Consider the following 23,481-nt stretch of genomic DNA (forward strand, 5'->3'; position numbering starts at 1 on the left):
TTTGGTAGAAACACAACTCGTCGTGTTTGGAGGAGAGAGAATGCTGAGTTGCATCCAAAGAACACCATACCTACTGTGAAGCATGGGGGTGGCAACATCATGCTTTGGGGCTGTTTCTCTGCAAAGGGACCAGGACGACTGATCCGTGTACAGGACAGAATGAATAGGGCCATGTATCGTGAGATTTTGAGTGCAAACCTCCTTCCATCAGCAAGGGCATTGAAGATGAAACGTGGCTGGGTTTTTCAACATGACAATGATCCCAAACATACCGCCCGGTCAACGAAGGACTGGCTTCATAAGAAGCATTTCAAGGTCCTGGAGTGGCCTAGCCAGTCTCCAGATCTCAACCCCATAGAAAACCTTTGGAGGGAGTTGAAAGTCCGTGTTGCCAAGCGACAGCCCCAAAACATCACTGCTCTAGAGGAGATCTGCATGGAGGAATGGGCCAACATACCAGCAACAGTGTGTGCCAACCTTGTGAAGACGTACAGGACACGTTTGACCTCTGTTATTGCCAACAAAGGATATATAACAAAGTATTGAAATGACCTTTTGATATTGACCAAATACTTATTTTCCACCATAATTTGCAAATAAATTAGTTCCATATCAGCCAATGTGATTTGTCTGGATTTGTTTTCTCATTTTGTCTCTCATAGTTGAGGTCTACCATAGTTGAGCCCAATTACAGGCCTCTCTCATCTTTTTAAGTGGGAGAACTTGCACAATTGGTGGCTGACTAAATACTTTTTTGCCCAAATGTATAAAACAAAATAGCAATAATCTAGGTGAATGCATAGAGATATGTGTAAACTCTTTGACTCTTGATGTGCTGTATGGCAGAAACACTCATATAATTCTACATAAGGCATAGCCTCCTTCTCAGACATAGGCCGGTTTGGGACCTGATCCCCTTCTTTCCCTTTTAGCCATTGGATGTTTTGTAATCTACAGAAGATGCACCCAGATCTACACATGCCTTCATTCCACATATTCTCGGATGTGTGGGGAACTGATTTCTAGGCTTTAGGGCCCATTCACACCACATCCAAATCGTCTCCAGGCCAGACCAGATTGTTTCCAGACCCAAAATGCATCCTAATGTATCCCTATGCTATTTCTGGCCTCTGTCCACACACGCGCAGTCCATTCCAGACCAGACCAGAAAAATACTGCATGACTTATTTTGTCTGGTCTGGAATGCACTGGAACTGCAGACAGGTTCACACCATTTTCCAGACCAGATCTGGTCTGGAAAATGGTGTGAACCTGCCCTAAAAACAGGTATTTATATGGGATCTAATTCTAAAAAAGAAATACCCAGGATGATAAAACCCAATATATTGAGAAATGACTGGTCATTTTTATCCTGTCTGGAGTTCTTCTTAAAGGTTTGTAATCAACTGTTCAGTAAAAGAAAGCAATGTGACTGATTTTACCAACCTATGTGCCACTTAAACCAATGAGGCAAGGTACAGATATAGTTATGATTGCTTGCTATTGTGTTCAGAAAAAGATTTTCAGATATATTGGATCATCCAGTAGTTGATTGTTTCCTTTTCTATGGAGAAAGGGATTGCAGCTTTCACTCTGTGTATACTGCATACTGTATATCCATCAGCTGAATTGGAAGGAGGATAAAGGCTGACAATACCACTTAGCCATCCTTCTGCCTGAAAAATGTAGGTAGAATGTTCAAGTGGAATCCTGCTGGGATGTAGGCCATAAAGCGGGCCTTTACCCATGTCGTTAAATTTACAACAAACACATCTTTAGAAATGTTTAGTAATCACAATCTACAAACACATACTTCTAGGTAATTGTCAGCTTTACATACCTTATTTGTATTCTTTGCATAACTTATTTCTCTTTTCTTCCCCAGTCTTTTGACAGTGGCCATGTTTACTGATGGCAGATTACTAGCTCTCCTTTTACTTCCTGAAAATCTAGCACATGTAACTAGACATGTGACTAGGACATGTGACCATGCACATCATCTCAGGGGAGGAAAATGCCTTTCACTGAGATGAGATTTCCCAGCAATGCTCGGCTGATGTAGCCTTCCCAGGATGCAATGCTTGGGCAAACTGAAGTAATTTTGCTCTTTCAAAGCAGGAAGTGAATGCTCTGCAAGTGTAAGTATTTCACAATCACAGCATTTTACACCTGACATGCCTATGTTATTATTAATCATCATACATAGAGGAATGCATTGGTAGAATTAGATTTTTGAGTGTAAAGGTCCGCTTAAATATGTCAGGGGACCTGTTTTGGACTTTTGGAATAAGGGCCAAGGGAAGATTAGCTCCATCTCTGACAACCTGTCTTAAAAAGTTCTTTAGTTAAACCAAGTATAAACAAAATGGTTGTGTATATATAATTCATATTTTTGTGGGATTTTGACGCATTGCAACCCTTCAGTCACTGTTGATATTTTTCTCCTCTATTCTGAGTCTTTTTTTTAAGATTTGGTCTCCTTTACCTCTCAAAGTTATAAATTGGCCATTATATTATTAGTAGACCAATTATACTTAATCTGTTTCTGAGCAGAAAATCCTCTTCTTTCTGCTCTTGTTCCTGTCTGCTGTCCCTTCTTTTGGGCACCCTCTCTGGATGTCTGGATGTGTCAAATTGTCTTTCTTCTTCAGTACTTCTAATGTCCTCTATGACCAACAGTCATAATGTCTAAAATGTCCGCTATGGCCAGCAAGCACAATGTAAAAAAAAAAAAGAAGAGAGCTGAAGTATTAAATGTCAACAGTATTCCTCTGTGTTTTATCTCCAAGAGCGATCATTGTGTTTGTACCCATGTTTTCTTTTACCTGATCACCAAGATCTGTACAATTTTAACCATGTAACATTTTAAAAATAATTTCCCACGCCTCTCACAGATACCCCTAAATGTTTAATTAAAATCCTTAAATATATCAGCTAAACATCTACTAACATGGCCTTTTCAGTTAATTTGGTCTTTTCACACCACAGCTTGATTTAAAATGTGGTCTGCGGCACCTTACATACAGTATTTTATTTTTTTCTTTTGTATGTGTAGAAGACATATTATTGCAGCATACAATACTGACATAGACTGACACCAAGGGGCATATTTATAGAGTAGTGAATGTGACATTCACCAAACATTCACTGCAGGTAAATAAATCACTGTGGTTTAAAGAATTATGAAGTGAGTGATTTTCACTCATCTTCATAGTTAGAGCCGACATGTGACATTGAAGGGCCCTCCTTACCATCTTGTCTTGAATTGTATTGTAATTGTCATGTCTTCCTTATATTGTAAAGCGTTGTGCAAACTGCTGGCCCAATATAAATTTTGTACAATAATAATAACCGTCACACGTCAGCTCTTTTGATCGGGAAGTGAGCGAACACATACCGTCGCTCACTCACTTTCTGATCATCTCCCTGCAGAGAACGGTGACTGTCAGTAATCCCCGCAAGGATTCCCCCCCCCCCCTCCGATCCTCCAGCCCTGACTGGAGGAACGGATGGCAGAGGGGGTGGGCACAGCTGGCTCTGCCTCTAGATGGGCAGAAGCCTCTGTCAATCAGCCAGCTGAGTGGATCTCGACAGTATTGTCGGGATCCATCCCAGCTGTGGCGCTCTTAGTATATAGCTCTCAATAGCTCGCTATATACTGAGCTTTGGGTCACGGGAGGACGTTATTATATGTGACCATTGTGACCCTTAAGAGAACAATGGAATAAAAGGTTACCCCATAGTTGTCATTTAAAACACATGCACCAAGAAGATTTTATACATGTACCCTTTTGTAAAGGATAGAGGCAAGATTGGGAGGATATAAGTGCAGGGGCTTGCACCATCTTGGAAATCTTGAGGTTAGGAATAACTCTTTTAGTCTATGTTACCTTGATTATTTTTAATGCTGTCTTTAAATGTGTTTTTTTTTCTGGCAAATATCTACAGCAATAGAAAGCTTGTGTGATTTTTTTTCCCTAGCTCTGACACTGATTTTGTGTTTTCTGTACATATCGATGACTTACATTTAGGAACCTTATAATATCAAGATTGCCATAAACTGAGGTCTAATTTTACTGATTTTACCAGCGCTTTTAATTATCACCACAGCAGCAATGAATGGAGTCTGTTTCCCTAGAAACTTACTTTGGCATGTTTCCATTTATGTTGTCATGATTAGGAGGGTTGAAGCTAAACTAGTGACTTTGTGCCAACTCATTGGAGTCTAGAGCTGTCAGGTTTTAACAGCCTAAGTTTAATAGAACAAACTGATCTAAGCATCTGCAGTTCAGTTAATGTATAGGTTTGTGTAGTTGGGAAAAAGCAGCATGTTTTCTGGTGCATTGAGCTTGCTTTTAACATCGGTTTGAGACAAATTTGAGATCATTCTTTCTCAGGTGCTTCTGACCTTCTGCTGACCTCCTCAAGCTGTCCTTTGCATGCCTATTGACTTGTTTGGAGAGAAAAGCAGTTCTGACGTGAACAAATTTCCAAATACTTGAGCCTTACTCTGGTGTGTATGCTGCTAAAATAGTTGGACTGTTAACTGCTATTGAATGTTAAATAATTATTATCCATATATCTGTTAGGGAATCCGCTAGATTTCAGATTTCCACAGTGGTGGTTAAATATATGTGTTCATAAATCCAGATTTATAATTGTGTATTGCAGAGGTTTTTACTAGATTTAAGCCAATATACTCTCAGTTTTTTTCACTGACCCCTCAAGTGGGTCACCCAGCTTCCCAATGCCAGCAAAAGTTACATCTGCTGTATGAAATCGAGCATTATGATTCTGCACACCTTGTTTTGTATAAAGCTCCTGTTTGTAGAGAATTAAGTCCTCCCACAAAGGTGTCTCCGAAGGTTTGGGGAATCAATTGACCCCCTGTTGCCACTCACGCTCCTTGCATTGCAACAGTGTCTGTTTGCTTAACAGCCAATGGGAAGCCAGCGTGGGTACCACTCTGGCAACGGGTGATCTATCACCATGGAAACTGCAGAGCCAAGACATTTCATAGAGATGTGCTGCAGTTAATCTTTATCCCATCAGTGCTGGGAGGAGGGAGCATTTGTCATTGTATTTCAAGGGGTTTTTTTCTCTAGCACTCAGCGGGTTAAAAAAAAGCAGCAAGCCAACTGCCAGATTGGTGAAAGCCGCAATAACCCATCAATTCAGCTTTAATTAAACCTTCATTGTTGGCCTGTGGCTAAAGCCTGGGTGGGGGAGGGAGTGTGGGGTACAGTGTAGTGAACAGGTTTTCCTGGGATTTCTCTGCTGCATGGAGTTTCCTGTAGTACGTCATATTATGGGCTCCTCATTATCCTGCTCATACCTCACTGTGGATGCTGCTCAGTAGGACATTTCAGTATAGAACTGGAAAGATGCAAAGACTGAAGGAGGGAGGGGAAAGGCAGCATCTGGCAGGTAAAAAGAAATATCTGTGTGTGGGTAGTCACAGTCAGCATGCAGCTCTTTCAAGGGGAAATAAAACACAGCTGCCTTTGGTGTTTTGTCCCTTGAGATCCCAATGCCAAACAAAAACAGCACAACTGGATTTCCAGGCCAGGCTACATCACCATACCTCAATGTTAGGCATTTTCTTGTAAGCATTTTCCACCATTCTGTTTCCATACAGAATTGTTGTTTTTTCTTTGCAAATTTATTAACCTTCGTCTTTTTCATGATTATCCAAAAATGTATTCTTATATGTTAAATATAAAGCTACTAGTAGTGCTACTCTTTTATACTTCAGTTTCTCACTTTTAGGCTACCTTTTTTCTTAAAAGGAAACTACTAGAGAAAAACACTTAGCTAATTTCATTCAAATGTTTTTACTTCTTGTTCTTCCTTTAAAATTTTTAAGGTCTGCATCACATTCAATCGTTTCATTCAATCGGGTTTGCATCTCTATACATGTCTATGGGCATGCAAAACCTGCTTGAAGCAACACAAATGCAGATCAGGAGGTCAGCTGCAGATCAGATGCAATTGTCAATGAACTCTGAATGATCTAAGCAGAGTCTCAAATTGATATCAAACTAATGCCATTGACCCAAACCCAAAGCTCATCAACAGAAGCCATAAGGCCTGCCCTAGCATTTAAGTATTTTTACTTCAAAGCAAACCTCTCAATACTCTAATGATGCTGAACAGACTGCAGCACTGCAATTCAGACACCTAGTGCCTGAACATACAGTTAGATGCCATCTCCACTGTCCCCAGTGCCCTCAATCCAAGAGAGGTGTAACATGCAGATTCTAAAATGTATTGACAGTGCCAAGGGCCCACCTTCCAACATCCTGCACATCCCTATTGGCCTATTACTATGATGGGTAGCCTTGTCTATTAAAACACACAGTTTGCAGAAGTGGGTGGGTTCAACTAGGAAAATCTCACATGTGTCCACATTCTTAGAGCTCTGGGAACATGCAGGATACTAGAGGGGCTATCTAAAGGTATATTCAGACACTGCTTATGGTAATTACATCTTGCATAATTCTTTATTATAATTGCATAATTGTTTATTCAATGGGAATTTAATGTACTGATATATATTGGGCACGTTATAGGGTGCAGGCACACAGGGTGCCTTTCTAGGGTGCTCCTGAGCCTAGCCCAGCAATGGTTCCTGAAGACTGAGTCTGAAGTACTGAAAGAAAAAAGGAAAGTTGATTAATGTGTAGAATATAGTGAAGATAATGAAAGTAAAAGAGAACAAATTTAAGACTGAGAGTAGAAGTGAAGAGAGTTGAAAGAAAGTAAGAAGAGAAGTGCAGAGAGAGAGCTGTACCGAGTAAGTGTGACGCATGCCATTGCTTAAACCCCCTTCTGAAAATAATAGTTGCCTGACTTCAATGCTGATCTAGTGGTTTTAGTCACAATCATAGAATAAGTATGCAGATTAGGAGCAGTAATCCATGAGAATTTGAGTTTCCTGATCTACATACCCCAGGTCAGTGTCCTATGATATAGCCAGATAACTAACAATTTCAGAAGGTCAGCAATGGTGGCCTCCATTGACTTTTGACTACAGGTTTCCTTTAAGACCAAAACATCACTCTTAGTAAACAGAAACATTACTCTTTTAACAAAAGTTGTCTCACTCTTGCCAAAATGTAAGGACTTGATAAAATGACAGGTGACAAGTTGTTACACTTTCTTTGCCTGTGAATGACTACCATGAATGCAACCTAGAAGACTTTTAAAAAGGCAGGGGATGGCTTTGAGCATTGGCAACATTAACAATCTCAACTACTCCTGCATGATAGTAATTTCTGCTTGTGGCATAACATCTTTTGGGATGAACTCAAATTCAGCATCTATGTAAGATAATATCAGCCAGCCAATGTTGGAAAGCTGCACTAAGCCATTGCATCCAGTTTTGTCACTAAGATGCTTAAAGGAGAACTATGAGGTGAGTGCTTTTCACTCACCACTGAAGTGGATCCCGACAATTGTGCCGGGATCTGCCCTACTGCGTGACTGTACCCACCCTCTCCCCGTCCGTTCCGCCAGTCAGCGTTGGTGGAACGGAGCGGGGAGGGGGGAATCCAGCCCCTCCCCTGTCACAGCAGAGAGCCGTGACAGGATCGAGAGGTGAGCGAACCTCCCGATCTACTGAGCCGACCTGTGACAGTCTTATTGTCACTGGTCGGCTAGAACTATGAGGTGAGTGAAAAGTACTCACCTCATAGTTCTCCCTTAAGGATTGTAGGATCACTGCCATGTAATGTTACGGCTTTTGCTGTTTAAAGTTGTGCCATTTGCTGTTTAAAGTTGTGTATATCATGCAGGCAGTGATGTGGACACCCAAAGAAGGACCCCTTTGATGTAAACAGAAGGCTCGGGCCTGGAGTGTTACGTGGCCACAGCTTTAGTTAAGTAAAAAGAGCATTTAAGTTTTTTTTATGTAATTCAGCCATCAGTTGGAGAGGGGTGCGAGGAGGGTTAATATTAACCCAGATATGGGGTTTAAGGGTCCAACATGGCATGTATGTAGTGCATTAGCCATCATAAAATTGGGTCTGTGCTGTCCCAGTATTCTTAAAAGTAGAAAGAGCTAGACATGCTGCTTATCCCACTAAGCCTATAAGGTATTCCAGTATTTGTTTTGCCTTTTTATTAGCCAGATTACATGTTTTTATTTGTTTTACTTTATGAACAAAATTACAGTCTTTCTTTGCACAGGCGTTTAAATATTACACATGAGGATTAGAAGGCAAATAATGTCTATAATAGGGTTGTACCACAAGTCTCTGTCTAGAGCAGTGTTTTTCAACCTTTTTTGTGCAAAGGCACACTTTTTTAATGAAAAAAATCCCGAGGCACACCACCATTAGAAAATGTTAAAATTTTTTACCTCTGTGCCTATATTGACTATATATAAAGTAATTCTCTTGAATAGGAATCAAATAAACACAAAGAAATTATTTTATAATTACTTTATTATGAAATAATAAAGTATTTTATAATTGTTCATATTTCTGTTCAATCCATGACTTAACAATGTCCGTGACGTCACCGGATCTCCGACGGAAGACCCGGAAGCCGGCGGAGAGGTGAGTAACTTTGATCGATCAAAATAATTTATAATATTATAATATTAAGACCAGGGCATTCAGTCCAACAGACCAACAGAACAAAGGTTCTGTTGGTCTGTAACCTGGCTGGCTACTCTTTGTTCAAACACCTTTCTGGAGTTTGACCTTGAACTGTATTCTGCACTATGCCTTTGACTGCCACCTGCCTGGAGCATCCCCTTGTCTGACTATATTCACGTTTCCAATACTGAACCGCACTTGGGTTGCCTGCTAGTCAGCTGCATTATGTTGCTCATCTGTATTTTTTGCTTTGGTGGATTAGTGTGTAACACCTGATTGGTGGCCCTGGGCAAGACCTGGCACACGAGGGTTCTGCCATGGTGAAGTTCTCTAATGGTGGCATGGAGAGTTCACCACGCCTGTGACAAGTGGTTTAGCGACACATATAGGAAAATACTTTACTTCTAACTAGATTGTGGCACTGGGAGCAAAAAACTTTCATACCTAGTGTTTGCTGTAATCCGTGTACCATAATATGTGGATAATGCAGCTTCAGCTAAGATTAAAGTACCAGAAAAAATATTGGTACCTTCCTGAATCTTATAGGGGCTGATGGCGATCTGTACCCTCCACAGTACTTGAAGTTATCACTGAGGACCAACTGCACCTCACCCCCAATATTAACTGTTACATTCTGACCTACCTTTACTCTCACTGTTCCTAAATTACTTCAACTGTAGCCCTTGGAATGATCACCTGCTGCAGCATGCCCTGCACTGAGAAGCAGACCTCAGATGCACCCAGAACAGGCAACCCACCTTATTATGGGGGCCACTCATCTTAGTAACCATACAGTGACATTTTTACATTTGCTTTTTATGCCCATGTAATCCATATACCACAACAAGTGCCATCACTTATTTTTTAAGACATATATACTGACATTCTTAACTATATTTTGTACATACACATTTCTTTCTTTTTCCACATTTTTACCATTTCGTGGATATGCACACTTCTGCTAATGAAAAATCAGACATTTCAAATTTAGAACGGCTGCACAGAAGCATTTTTGTATTATCGTGCAAAAAAAAAAAAATGGTCAGACTTCATATTAGTCTGTAATGCAGACGATACGAGACCATTATATGATATTCAAGGCCATTGGCTTGGAAGAAGCATTACTTTAGATCAGTGCTACAGCACATTGAATCTGTCTAAATCCTACACATAGTAAATGATGTGTAAATATGCACATCCAGGAAACAAAGGCAAAAATTTCCAGATTAAATTTGATTTGCTAAATTGCAAGGGTTGCCTGTGTCGTGTGCAAAGTACAACTGGAGCTTGAAATGAGCTAGAATGGAGATCATCCATTTTGTAAGAACGCCAGAGTCTATAGAAAGCCTAGGCAATATGTGTCCGGAATTTTTGGACAGTGCTGTTTCCCAGCATATCAATTTTTGAGGTCTTGTTAACCTCTTGTAAGGCTTCTTTATTCTCACCTCACCACTTTCCACTATCTCAAAGTAAGTGTATTCAACAAGATCAAACCACACACATTTTACAGGCAAAAACATGTCTCCAATACATTGTACTCATTCCACACCCACAATATTGCTTTACTCTATAGAAATCTCTATAATAAAAGCACCAACGTTAATATTGGTGTGCAGGGTTACAGTATACAGTTAGTTATAATAGATGCACAATGCAATTTTTCTATTTTACACATGTACTAAAAACTCTGTGTAACTTCTCATATTTGGCACCTCACTCTTCCCATGGTTAACCAATTACTTTAATAGCTTCTCACATTTTCATACACAGCCACTTCTATCAAAACCCAGTACTGTCTTAAGAAAACCTGTAATGCACTGGCGGAACTACCAGGGTCGCAGCGGTATCATTTGCGACTAGGCCTTAGCGTTCCACCAGTTGGGGGGGCAGAGAGGAAGAAGAGGCCTGCAGCTCCCTCATGCCGCCCACAGTGTTCATGGAACTCAGAAGTGTGGCAGACTCTGTAGCGGGGGAAGGGGGTGGTGTTGCTGCCTAGTGAACTACATTTCCCAGCAGGCAACACAACAAGGAAGGTGCAAGATACAGACTGGAGGTTCAGGCAGCATGGCCTCTGGAGAGAGGTGCGGGAATCAGCAGGCTAGAGGGACATAGAACCGGAGGACAGAGAGCTGCAGGTCCAGAGGGTATGTCATGTTCATTTCCCCTTCTCCATCACTTACTGATGTCTGTGTCCCCTTCCATACTGTTTGAGTTCTACCCACTGAGCATCCAACAACCCACCCACCTTTAATAGACCTACACCTGTATACTAACCACCATACCTCCATATCAACCACCATGTGAGGGAGCTGCGGAGTGTTGGCCTGCTGGGAGCTGTAGTCCCAGGAAGCAATGTTGGCACCTTGACAGTTAATAGGCCCTCTTCCTCCTGTTCGGGCCCCCCCAAGTGGCAGGACACCAGGGCCTAGTCGCAGCTGTGACTCTAGAAGTTCCGCCACTTGTGCTGGGCCCGGACAGGAGTAAGAGGGCCCCATTAACTGCCGACTGGGACTACAGCTCCCAGCATGCAGCAGGCCAACTATCTGCAGCTCCCTCCCGCACTGTTGTTGGGGACCCTTCATGGTCTCTTGCATCAGGGCCCTGAGGTTTCTAGTTACGCTTCTGCTGTAATGGAAAGGATTAAAATGATCACACCTTAAGTACCTTTAAACCCAAGAACAAGCATTTAATATATTTCAGCAAGTACAGAAAATAACTGTTAATCCGGTTAGCAAAATTTGTGTCCTTGTAAGTTTGTGTACACTGAATAGAAATCTCAAACAATGGTATCGCTCTCCCAGCTATTATCTGTGAGCTATAAAACACCTACCCACAATTAAATCAAGAGAAGTGATGGGAAGGTGTATTTAGTCCAAATCTGGAAAGCAGCCTAGGGTGCCATTGCTGCTCCTCCAGTGCAGTGAGTGAACATAGGACAGAAAGTGTGTTATTGACAGGATGACCAGATGAAAATGAAAACCGTAAACTAATGTAGTCATTGCATCTAAGGACTAGTAAGGTACGGTATAATACATTTTTGGTTTTGGATTTAGATATGCTTTCAGGGTATTTTTCTTATTTTCACTGAATCCACTTGCAGTTATTTTTTTAACATCAATTTGTCTCATTTTTATTAACATCAATTTGTCTCATCATGTTTCTTCATTTATAATCAGGAGATATGTCAGTATGTGTTTCTGGCCTTCTTGGCAGTAAAAGATGTTAAGGGCAGGCATGTTGCCAAATAAATGGGCTACAATTATCAGCTTGATTTACCCCTGTGAGCTGGGAATTTTTTTTTTTTTTTGTGAACAGACAGAGGGTTGCTTTTGGATTTCCAAAGAAGAAAAGATAATTTCTCTGGACCTATTATGGGGAGGTACCAATAGATTACATCTGGTAGGGACTGACACTGGAGCCAGGCCATTATTCCATCACTTAGGAGCAGATATGGACTCTGGCCAACCTTATGAGCAGAGCCTGTTTGAAGAGAAAATCACCATCCTACACAGTATACACAACAAGATTCGGTGCATTTACCAGCTTAGATGAGGAGCAACAGAGAATTTTGGACATCAACTTTTTTTGCTGCTGAAAAAAACACTCCTGCTTGGTTCACCATGATAATAAACCTTGCTCGCGCTGTATATGAAGAAGTGATTCATTTTCTCTTTATGCACTTTTTGACACCTTATGTATGCATAAATTATGAATGCTTCCTACTAGAGAAGAGCAAGGTTTAGTTCTTTTGAAAATCACCTCAAAATGTAGGTCAGGGCAAAATATAAAAAAGTATGCTGTACATCTCTGCTTAAACATGCACACTCCCCCCGGTTTTATCATTGAAACGTTCCTGCGAGTACAGAAAAATACCTGTTCATCTTTTAGGGAAGTACTTGGCTCCGAAAACCTGTTGTGGACTGACAACACAGAAATTTTTTGTGGACTGAGTGGTTTCAGCCCTGCCCAACTGTCTTTTGGAAAACTACTGTACTTCTCCTACCCTCCTCAGATTATTATGACCACCCCATCAGTACTTCGTTGGGCCACCTTTTGCCTTCAATACTGCGGCGATTCTTCTTGGCATTGTCTCCATGAGATGTTGAAAGGTGATGCGAGGAATCTGACACCATGCCTGATGAATAGCACTGTTCAGTTCTGTGAGATTCCCTATTGCTTCCCTATTTATGATGGTCTGGCCCTCTAGCAACTTCAGCGCGAAATTATAGCTAATTTGCCTACAAACGTCAGGTGGTCATAATAATCTGGCCACTCAGTGTATAGGGGGGGCTATTCACAAAGCCGCCGAAGGCAGCCGCGTGAATAACCCAGCCGAAGTGAATTGAGCCGAGCGATGCTCGGCTATTCACTTCTGGCTTGTATGGCTGATACATCGGCTAAAAACAGCCAAACATCGGCTAAAATCAGCTGTACACCAGCTAAGCCTAAGTGCAGAAGCAGTTCGACTCAGCTGGTCCAACATCTGGATCGGCTGAGCTCCGGCAACTCACTCGCCTCTATTCTCATAGGGGCCGAACGGCAGTAAGTGAATAGCCGAATGCCGCCAAGCGGCCTGAGGCTTGGCTCTTCTGCTCGGTACCACAGAGGTACCGAGTGGAATAGAAAATAAGTGAAAAATAAATAATAAATAAATAAAAATAATTTTAAAAAAATTTGTTTTAAAATGTAGGAAAAGAAAAAAATAGTTTAAAGAAAAGAAAAAAAGAGAAAATTAAGCATAATTTAAAAAAACGCCAGGAAAAGAAGAAAAATTGGGTGGAGCTAGCAGTGACCGCTAGCTCCGCCCAATTGTTTTCTATTGGCCGGTACCTGCCAGAGTCAGAGCAAGTCCCGACCAATGAATAACAACTTGGCAGAGCTGGCCGTGAAATCATGGCAGGCTCCGCCCAGTTGTTATTGTTTAATGACAGATTATCCTCCCCAGGTCATTTGGGTACGCTGATCTGTCATTACAACTGGGTGGAGCGAACCGTGAGATCACGACTGGCTCCGCCCAGCTGTTATTTGCATGGAGATCGGTCGGCTTCGGCCAACCTTTTTCCACACTTTGGCTGTCACTTTGGCTCAGACTGAGCCGCTCTGCTGTCCTCGGCTGCTGTACTGGCTATTGTGAATAGACCATATAGCAGCCCTCCCCTTCGACTGAACCCAAGGGCAGAAGCGGCCGAAGAGAGCCGAAGGATCAGCCAAAGCTATGGCTGTATCCTTCGGCTCCATAGTAATAACCCCCATAGTCTGAAAAGAAGAATTATGAGGGCTAATTAGGCTACGCGCGTTAACACAGGAAATGCACAAAAGACACAGGACATCGCTGGATTCCTGGCAGGATCAACAGGTATTTTCTGCACTTATCAGCAGCTATAACAAAACATTTTTAATAGAGCATTTCATGACCAAAAAGTAGCAAATAAAAGAAGTTTAATGTTGGGGCTTTCATACACTTTAAGAAACAATAGTTGATATATATTTCACAATCTTCTAGCTTATTTTGTACAAAAGGCAATGGAGTTCAGTACCCCACAGCGATCATACTGGTACTTATGGCAGCTATGTGTCATCACTCAAAAGATTTGTTTATTATAGGTGGCTACAGATTGCTTCATTGTCTCTCCTCTATCCTAGAGTTTAACAACTGGAAGCTGTAATGAAGAACTAAGTACACTGCAGTATAGGGCAAATAAAATAAAAGTATCCTGCATTATACATGTCACTTTTTATGTAACGTGACAATCCATTAATTCTAGAAGGAGAGTTTAATTATTCATCCAAGTCAGTCAGAGTGACTTTATCATAAGTATGATGACAAATTCTGAGAAAATTATGATGACACTGGCAACTTTATCACAGGTAGAAAGAACTGTCCTGAGAAAATAAAGACAGGACTGACTGGTCTTCTCTAGGTAAGCAGCCAAGGGAGTATTGTTGGGTGACACTGTCTTCTTTCTATAATGAAGGATATTTTTTTATTATTAATATGAATCGTGTTAAAAGATTATTTTTGTACAAAAATAAATGTTTAAAATAATCAATACAGCAGAGTGGTACTGTGGGGTCTATTCACTAAGCTGCCGTAGGCTCTTCGGCTATTCACTTCAGGCTGGTACGGCTGATTCCAGCTGTATATCGGCTGAAATCAGCCGTACATCGGGTGACTTAGTGAGGCTATGGCTCGGCCAAACATGCCCAGCATGTTCGACCGACCCGAAGTGCAGAAGGAGTTCGACTTAGCCGATCCAACATCTGGATCGTCTAAGCTGACCCTGCTGCAGGCTACTCGCTGCTGTTCGGTCTATTCTTATAAATGCCGAACACCAGTGAGTAAATAGCCGAATGCCGCTGAGCTCGGTCCCTCGTCCGAGCAGAACAGAAAAATCGTTTAAAAAGTAGAAATAAAAAAATAGAAAACGATTGTGCGGAGCTAGCAGTGACAGCTAGCTCCAACCAACTGTTTTCTGTTGGCCGGGTGGTTCTTGGCCGTCAAAAAAACCTCCAAAAAACCCCATAGGAAAGCATAGCTGGATTCCTATTGGCTATTTCACTTTGCAATAGCCAATAGCAAACTTGCTATTGCACCCGCCCTCTGCTGCTGTCAATCATCAGACGGGGACCTGATGGAAAACTGCAGGTCCCCCTCTGCTGATTGACAGCAGCAGTGGGCGGGTGCAATAGCTAGTATGCTATTGGCTATTGCAAATTGAAATAGCCAATAGGAATCTAGCTATGCTTTCCTATGGGGAGTTTACTCTGCTCGATCGAGCAGAGTGAACCTTTCTGTGAGAATATGTTTCTCTCCCGGGCGGCTGGGAGCCTATTAGACTCCCAGAGCGTCCGGGGGAGGAATGACAGATGCGTTCCTGGTTATCAGGTAACCAGAAATGACATCTGTCATTACACACTGAGAGCACGGAGAGGCTGCTTTCAGTGTGTAATGACAGCGTCCCTGGTTAGCTGGTAACCAGGGATGCTGATCTCTCTGCAAGTGGCTGGAGCCAGCCGTGAGATGACGGCTTGCTCCGCCCAGCTGTCAGAAGCAGGTTGTCAGCCGGCCAATGGCCGGCCGCTCGGTCAGCTTCGGCTTTCAGCGCGGCTTTGTCGAGCCGAGGCATATGCCTTCGGCTCGACCAACTTCGGGAGCTATATGGGCTATAGGGAATAGCCCGTACAGCAGCCCTTCGGTTCTACTAAAACGAAGGGGTCCTGGGGCCGAAGCTAGCCGAAGGATCAGCAGAAGCTACGGCTAGATCCTTTGGCAGCTTTGTGAATAGTCCCCTTTATATTGTAATGTCACAGCAACAGTAGTTTTGGAATTCCGGTGTATATTAAGGATGAAGAATTTAATATATTTAGGAAGTGTTATATTTAACTAGAGCAAGAATGCTGCAAGTGAATGAGAGTGAAGCCAGAACTCCTGATCTGCATACGTGTTCTAGGTCAGGAGAGGTCTGCAGCCTACATATTTTTCTCAGCAAAGGTTTTCTTTAAAGTGGCAATTTCAAACGTTAGAGAAGATCTTAGAACATCTGTACACTTTTATAAGTATGCATATACATTTTTTTTTCATCTTACAAAGATAGCTTGCTGAACACACACACACAGATACAAATCTTACATGCAATCTGGTGCACTCGAAGGGCTGTGAAGCAGCCAAATGATTACCACACACTTCTGCGATTCCTCAAGCTATCCTGCAAGCTAGAATCCTTGTGTTACCACTTTCCGAGTGCTCACACTCCCACACACACCAGACATATGAAGCACAGTAGTCTGCCACCACCTGCAGTTTGTCAGCTGACTGGTCTGCTAGGAAACCATACAAACACAGATCCCTGTCTGCCAGATCTGCTAACATATACACACTAATAATAATCTGCATGTAATCCATAGTCACCCAAAGCAATTTCATACAGATAAACAGCAAGATTATGACAGAGCGTACAGACACTGATAACAATGACCCTTCTCTCTAGGAGTATGAATTCTTAGTTTATTACACAGAAAGCCACTTTTTATAGCGTAATATCCCTCATATACTTTGGGCCGTTTTTGTTGCACGTTTCCATTGGGATACAGCCAAGTAGCCCTCGGAAACGCGCGTCTGTCGCGCGATTTTTTTATCGCGGGCAGTGCATAAGAGATATGTACAAAAGTAAAAAGAAGGACGATACATACAAAAAACAGTTGGCTAGTGACATGAAATAAAAAAGGAGAAAAACAGAAGAGACGTTATGATTGGGCATTATTGTTTTTCTTACTGAAGGGAAAACGGCAGAATACACTTAGATACACTTTCCCAGATGAGTACAGTGTTCATAATTCCAGCTACCTAATTTATTGGGATATGGATGTGGTACGGTCTCTAGCAGTGTCGAGCCCTTTGGCAATCACCCTACCTGCTGGGAGGAGAGGTGCCTGGATCTGATGCCTGGATCAGGGGGTAGGATTTCCGACACCAGTGTGTCAGCCCGATCGCAACAATCCACTCACCACATGGCTTCTGCAAGCAGGCCTCAATAACCATTTTGTCAGTCTCCAGATAATTGTATACAACCGATCCCTCCAACTTTATATGGGAACGACGCTTATAATATGTACTATCAAAAGGAATCAGTTCCATCTCCCTATGACTGATATGTTAGATTTTATTAGAGATGAATCTAATGCCTCTGCTCCATGAGAAGGACAATAATTTCCCAGACATCAGGGAGCCCAGTGTATAGTGATCTCTTGTCCCCTGCTGTGGTTTGTAGTCAAAAGGTCTACACTCTTATTTGCCCAATAACCTAGAAGGTGTGAGATCTTTCCATCTCCGGGCCCAAGCTGTCTATTCAAATTCTAATGATGAACAATTGTCTCCTCTGTTGTACTGATCAGTGAATTAAAAAAATATATATCTATACTTTGATATCACACTTTGTTTTACAAATAGGTATTTATTACATAGGATTACCTGAACATAAAATCACAGTCTCAGCGTTACCGAGCCACTGCATCTGTCACACAAACGAGGACTTATACAGTGGGTGGGCAGAGCTTGATGAGGATGCAGCGGTACTAATTCCCCATGAGGTCCACTCTGCTGCTGATTGACAGCAGGCTGACTATTGGCTATAGAATCTGCCCACTGCCTATTGTCAATCAGTAGCAGAGCAGACCAGATGGGGAACTGGTACCTCATCATCCCGTCATCCTCCGCCCACTTGTAATGCCACTGGTTGTTAAGGATGCTGTTGGCTACAGGCAAGAGCTTCCTTAGCAACCAGTGATGATGACAGTGGGGATGAAGCCCGATGGGAATGCATCCCCAACAGGCTCTGCCCACTAGTAGCACCACTGGTTGTTAAGGACGCTGTAGGCTACAGAAATGCAGAAAAATACATTGGATAAACCCACAGGTGACTCTTCACCACTGCTTTTGTGGTACAGTTGTGAGCTGTAGGCACAAGGGTGCACTGGAAGCTTTTGTGAAATATCTATATGGAATCTATGTGATATATGCATATTTAATTTAACAAACCTGTGCTTAAGATGTGAAAACACTGGGCTGCACTGTAGATAGAAGCTTGTCTAATTTATCTACCACAATCAGATTTGTTCCAACAATGCTGATTAAATTAAAGTATCAATCTGCTGGCCTCCATTTACAGACATTGGCATATTTGCTCTAGGCAGATCAAAATGTTATGCCAGTCAAAAATAACTCCTTAGCCTATAAGGTTTTCCATTTACAACTAGATTTACTTCAGTAGCACAATGTTGAGGAAATTGAATATTGCACTAGGCTTCCTTATATTTCCATTGATTGTCCGTAGTACTGGTAGGAATTGGTAAAAGTTAATTCTCTCCTTTTTTTATTTTGTGGAAGAAGATATATGTTCCAGAGTTGAAGTTGATTGACCACCCCATGATCATAGATTTATAGATTTATTTATTAGTGAGAAGGTTTCAAAACATCAGAACCGATTCTGTACATGTTTCTATCTGATAGACCTCTTACACATTAGTCACCAAATGCTTACGATGAAAATAAGTAGCTCTTGAGCCTGAGGTGGCTAGTAGACCATGTGCTGTCGGAAATCCATATTACAAAAATCCACTTAAAATCGGAGTGACAATGCTGCTGCTGGGGAAAAATCTTTTAACATATTATTGCTGCATTTAATGCCTCATTGTTGAAGGCATGGAGAGATGCTAGAGATTCATCTGCTCAAGTATCGCACTGCAGGCTTGCCTGAAACCTAATCATTTGCGGGCTCATAGCAGACTGTGCAGTTAGTTAGAGCACTTAGTTCAGCTGATATTATACCTTAAAGCAGTCTTGTACTGGAAGTATGGGCACTGCCATCACTTTTACACTTTTTAGTTTTGTGTAGGGTAGGGGAAGATTCATATCCCATTGGAGAGATGTCCCCTCATTTCTTGTCCTAGACACATAACAGAAAGTCCCTTTTACATTAGTTATTACCAGAACAATTGTTGCCACTGGAAGATTTCCACTCTATTCTGCATGTATTGTAGTGCTCATTGTTCTACAATGGCGAGTTTTCAACCCTATAGAAACAGTGAACCCTAAAGTAACACTAAACTTAGGAATTAAATCTTAAAAGTGCATTCAAGTACCATAACTATTAACAAAATGTAGCTTATATGTGTATCACAGCTGTAGATCCTCAAATCATCTCTGAGTTTGTGCTGACACTGTCCTTCCTTCGTGGAGAGTGGCTTCCTTTGTTCTCCATGGTCCCTGTGTGTGTTGTAAAGTAGCCACCACTCAAAGCACGCCCCCTTAATGGACTACTATCTCACATTTAGTTTACTAATTTGTATTGAGATTGTAGTCCATCACGGGAGTGAGCTTGGAGTGGTGGAAGGACAGTGTTGGCATGAATTCAGAGATGATTTGAGGATCTACAGCTGAGTGAGACACAAATAAGATACATTTTTGTTAATAGTTAAGGTACTTAAATGCATTTTTAAAATGTAACTCCTGAGTGTAGTGTTACTTTATTAAGGGACCACCTCCATGTAGCAACATGAATGGCTTGCCTTCCCCAACACACATTTGGTTTCTTAAAGGAAGCTTGTACTGAGAGAATTACAGAGGCTTTTTTTGCTGAGGTGATTCTGAAAATGCTGGTTACCCAGCTATATCTTCAGACCACTGTATCTTTATGACAACCAGGAAACTAGTATTTAAAAAAGAAAAGGTCAGTAATGGTAGCTTCCTTACTTACTAACTACAGACTTCTTTTAGTGCTTGTAAACTGCAATATTGGATACCATCTTGTGAGTCTTTGCAGGTACATTCTGGTTTTGCAATGTGTTCATTTAGCTATAAGGTGGCCATTATATATACTGTATATATAAAACGGCTTAGTCGAGCCGAACGCATATGCCTTGGCTCGGCTGAGCTGCGCTGAAAGCCGAAGCTGGCCGAGCGGCCGGCCATTGGCCAGCTGACAGCCTATTTCTGACAGCTGGGTGGAGCCAGCCATGATCTTACGGCTGGCTCCGGGCTCTTGCAGAGAGATCAGCGTCCCTGGTTACCAGCTAACAAAGGACACTGATCTCCAGACAGCCTAACTCTCCCTGGCACTCCGGGAGTCTCCCGCTCCCGGCCGCTAAGGCGAAAAACACTGCTTTTTCTTTTTTTTTCTTCTGACAGGGAGCCGTGTCAGAATAGAAAAAATTAATAACATTTTTGGCCATAGGAATGCATTGCTAGATTCCTATTGGCTATTTCAATTTGCAATAGACAATAGCAAACTAGCATTGTACACGCCCTCGGCTGCAGTTCTCCATCAGGTCCACCACTACTGATTGACAGCAGCAGAGGGCGGGTACAATGCTAGTTTGCTATTGGCTATACGCTTTAGGTCGGTCATTCACTCGGCTACCTAGTGTCTCAAGAAGCGCTCAATATACTGTATAGCCAAAGTCAAGAGCAACAGATATGAATTCAGTGAGGTCCATCAACAATCAAAGGAGGCCACTATATTTTAACAGTCAGCCTTAAGCTGGCCACCCACCTTTGTGCAGATTTTCTATGATCAGATGGAAAAAGTGCAACAGATTCCTCCATCTACGCTAAACTGTGTGGATGGAGAAATCTCCTGCTGGGCCAAGCTTCAGTATCTTGCCTTCTGGTGGCCCCGCTGGCTGTCAAAATGCCTGAACAATCTGATTGGATGCAGGTATTGTTCAGGTGTTTTGAGAGCCAGCAGGGCCGACTAGCAAGATACTGAAGATTGGCCCAGTGGGAGTTTCATCCATCCACTCAGTTTAGCGTAGATGGAGGACTCTGTTGCAGTTTTTTCATCTGACCATAGAATATCTGCAGATAATCTATAGGAGTATGGCAAGCTTGAGTCCATGAATAAAGTTGTACAACAGAAATCTGATGCTGCATAGGATGGCAGCAGTAGCTGGGGCTGTTCTAAACTTCTGCGTGAAGGAGGTCTGATAGTGATTCATAACAAGTTGAAGCATTCATTTAATATATGTTTACTATTTGTATTCTTGTGAATTTGGTGTATCAACATTTAAGCTAATGTGTGGTAATGACATAAGCACATTTTCTTTCATTTCTACTTTGAAGTTAATTTAGTATGTAGCTTATTCTCAGTGTTAATCAGTAACAATCCCCAAACAACAGGTGTAGTTCAACAAAACTGTAAAAAAAAAAAAATGATGGTGTCTACTGGAAATAAAAATGACCTCATAACCTACCGGCCTGTGCAAAAAATTGGCTGTAAGCGGCTCCTTCTTTCCCTTATGTGTATGATGACATCTGATGAGCGTTTCCCTATTATGCATTCTGTTTTGTCTGCTAACACTTTAAAATTCAATATACACATATGGTAACATACTTACACACACAACCTGTTTGATAGATCTGCACATTTTCAGGAAGGCCGCCGATTCTGACTCAAGAATTTCTCGTTGTTGGAGCTAAGCAGCTGACTCACGGCTGTTGCAGCTCTATAGAGGCCTGCCAGCTTATCCTACACGGCTACCTATCTGGTCCAATTTTCTAAGCCATAAAAAGGTTTGCTGCATACAGGGATGTTAATTAGAGAAACCTTTAAAACCTTAGTCAGTGGTTCCCCATTCAGATGGCCATGATTTCGCCACGGATACTGTAATTGGTATATAAAGACATGACGCTAACTGTGACTCAGACTTGCAATTATTACCCGGAGCTGTGGGAAACCATGATGTATATGTCTGAGGGATGATTACATCTAAAACTATTTTTTTATTTTGGTGAAAATGTGCATTACCAGTTGCTGAATTTAGTTCCTCACTCCTCTGAGACACACATTAAATGCTGCCCCTTAGGCTGGGTTCACACCTAGGCGTATTGAATATGCGCGTTTGTCGCGCGGTAAAAAAAACACGCGACAATCGCGCGTTTCCGTGGGCTACTTCGCTGTATCCCAATGGAAACGCGAGACCAAAACGCCCCAAAGAAGTACATGTACTTCTTTGGGTGTAGGCCGTTCTGTATCGCGTTCGGACGGGCGGAAATACGGCAAGGTGTGAACCAGACCCATTGAATACAATGGGATTTAGATGTTTGAGCGTTTTGTAGAGCGTTCGTCGAGCGTTGAACGCGCTACAAGACGTTCAGGTGTGAACCAGGCCTTATGATCACAGATATTTGTAGGCTGTTTGTAAAGGTTAGGGTCATTTCTCTTCTTTTGGGTAGGGATATATGGACACTAAAGAGGCCACTAGAGCTACAGCAGCTTCAGGCTGTGGTTGTCAGTCTTGCCGAGTGTAGTATAAAGGGTTATAGTAGGACATGGTCCCAATAAAATGCTTTGCTTAACACAACAAAACAGCTAAGCAATAGTGGGACTAATGTACAATCTTGCACAGTTGTACAGGCTCCTCTCCTGTATTGAAATTACTCTTTTTTCACTGCACACTATGGGGGTTATTCACTAAAGAGCCGAAGGATTCAGCTGTAGCTTCGGCTGATCCTCCGGCTCTTCGTGATCTCTGCCCAGTTGTAATGACAGAGCAGCATCCCTAAATGACCTGGGGATGCTGATCTGTCATTAAACAATAACAACTGGGCGGAGCCTGCCATGACGTCACGGACGGCTCCACCCAGTTGTTATTCATTGACTGGGACCCGCTAGAAGACTCTAGCAGGTGCCGGCCAATAGGAAACAGTTGGGCGGAGCTAGCTGTCACTGTTAGCTCTGCCCAATTTTTTTAAAATTATTTTTCTTTTCTTTAAAATATCTTTATTTATTTTTTAATTTTCCTGTTTTTGATCATTTTAAAAATAATTTTATGTTTTGTTACTCTTTTCACTTATGTTCTATTTTGCTCAGTACCACGGAGGTCCCGAGCGGAATAGTCGAGCCAAATGCCACTCGGTGTTATTTGGCTATTCAATCACTACCATTCGGCCCCTATGAGAATAGGGGCGAACAGCAGCGATTGAGCTGCCGGAGCTTTGGCTCAGCTGATCCAGATGTTGGATCGGTTGAGTCGAAGTCACTCTGTACTTGCAGAGCAGAACATGTTTGGCTGACCAAAGGCGGCCAAACAGAGCCGATGTACGGCTGATTTCAGCCGATGATCGGCTGAAATCAGCTCTACTGAGCCTAAGTGAATAGCCGAACCTCGTTCGACTCTGTTCACTTCAGCTCGGTTATTCACTCGGCTGCCTTCAGCAGCTTTGTAAATAACCCTGTATGAGTTCCTTACAATGTGAATTACAAGCTCTAGCAAATGAGTTAGAGCCCACCTCATTCCCTGGATGTGGGACATCCAGTATCATCTAGCACTTTCCTCCCCAGACGTAAGCTGGCCATACACTGTGTGAATTTTGTCTGATTCT

At 42.1% G+C, this 23,481-nt stretch overlaps 1 protein-coding gene across 1 annotated transcript in view; it reads left to right on the plus strand.

The window, feature by feature from the left end:
- The window catches only part of ARHGEF9 (Cdc42 guanine nucleotide exchange factor 9), a 252,896-nt gene that overhangs the window by 35,528 nt on the left and 193,887 nt on the right, over positions 1-23,481 (plus strand). The gene's annotated exons all lie outside the window — the stretch shown is intronic.

This window comes from Nanorana parkeri, unplaced genomic scaffold (genome assembly GCF_000935625.1).
Source record: "Nanorana parkeri isolate BGI_ZX_2015 unplaced genomic scaffold, ASM93562v1 scaffold431, whole genome shotgun sequence".
NCBI classification, from domain to species: Eukaryota; Metazoa; Chordata; class Amphibia; order Anura; family Dicroglossidae; genus Nanorana; species Nanorana parkeri.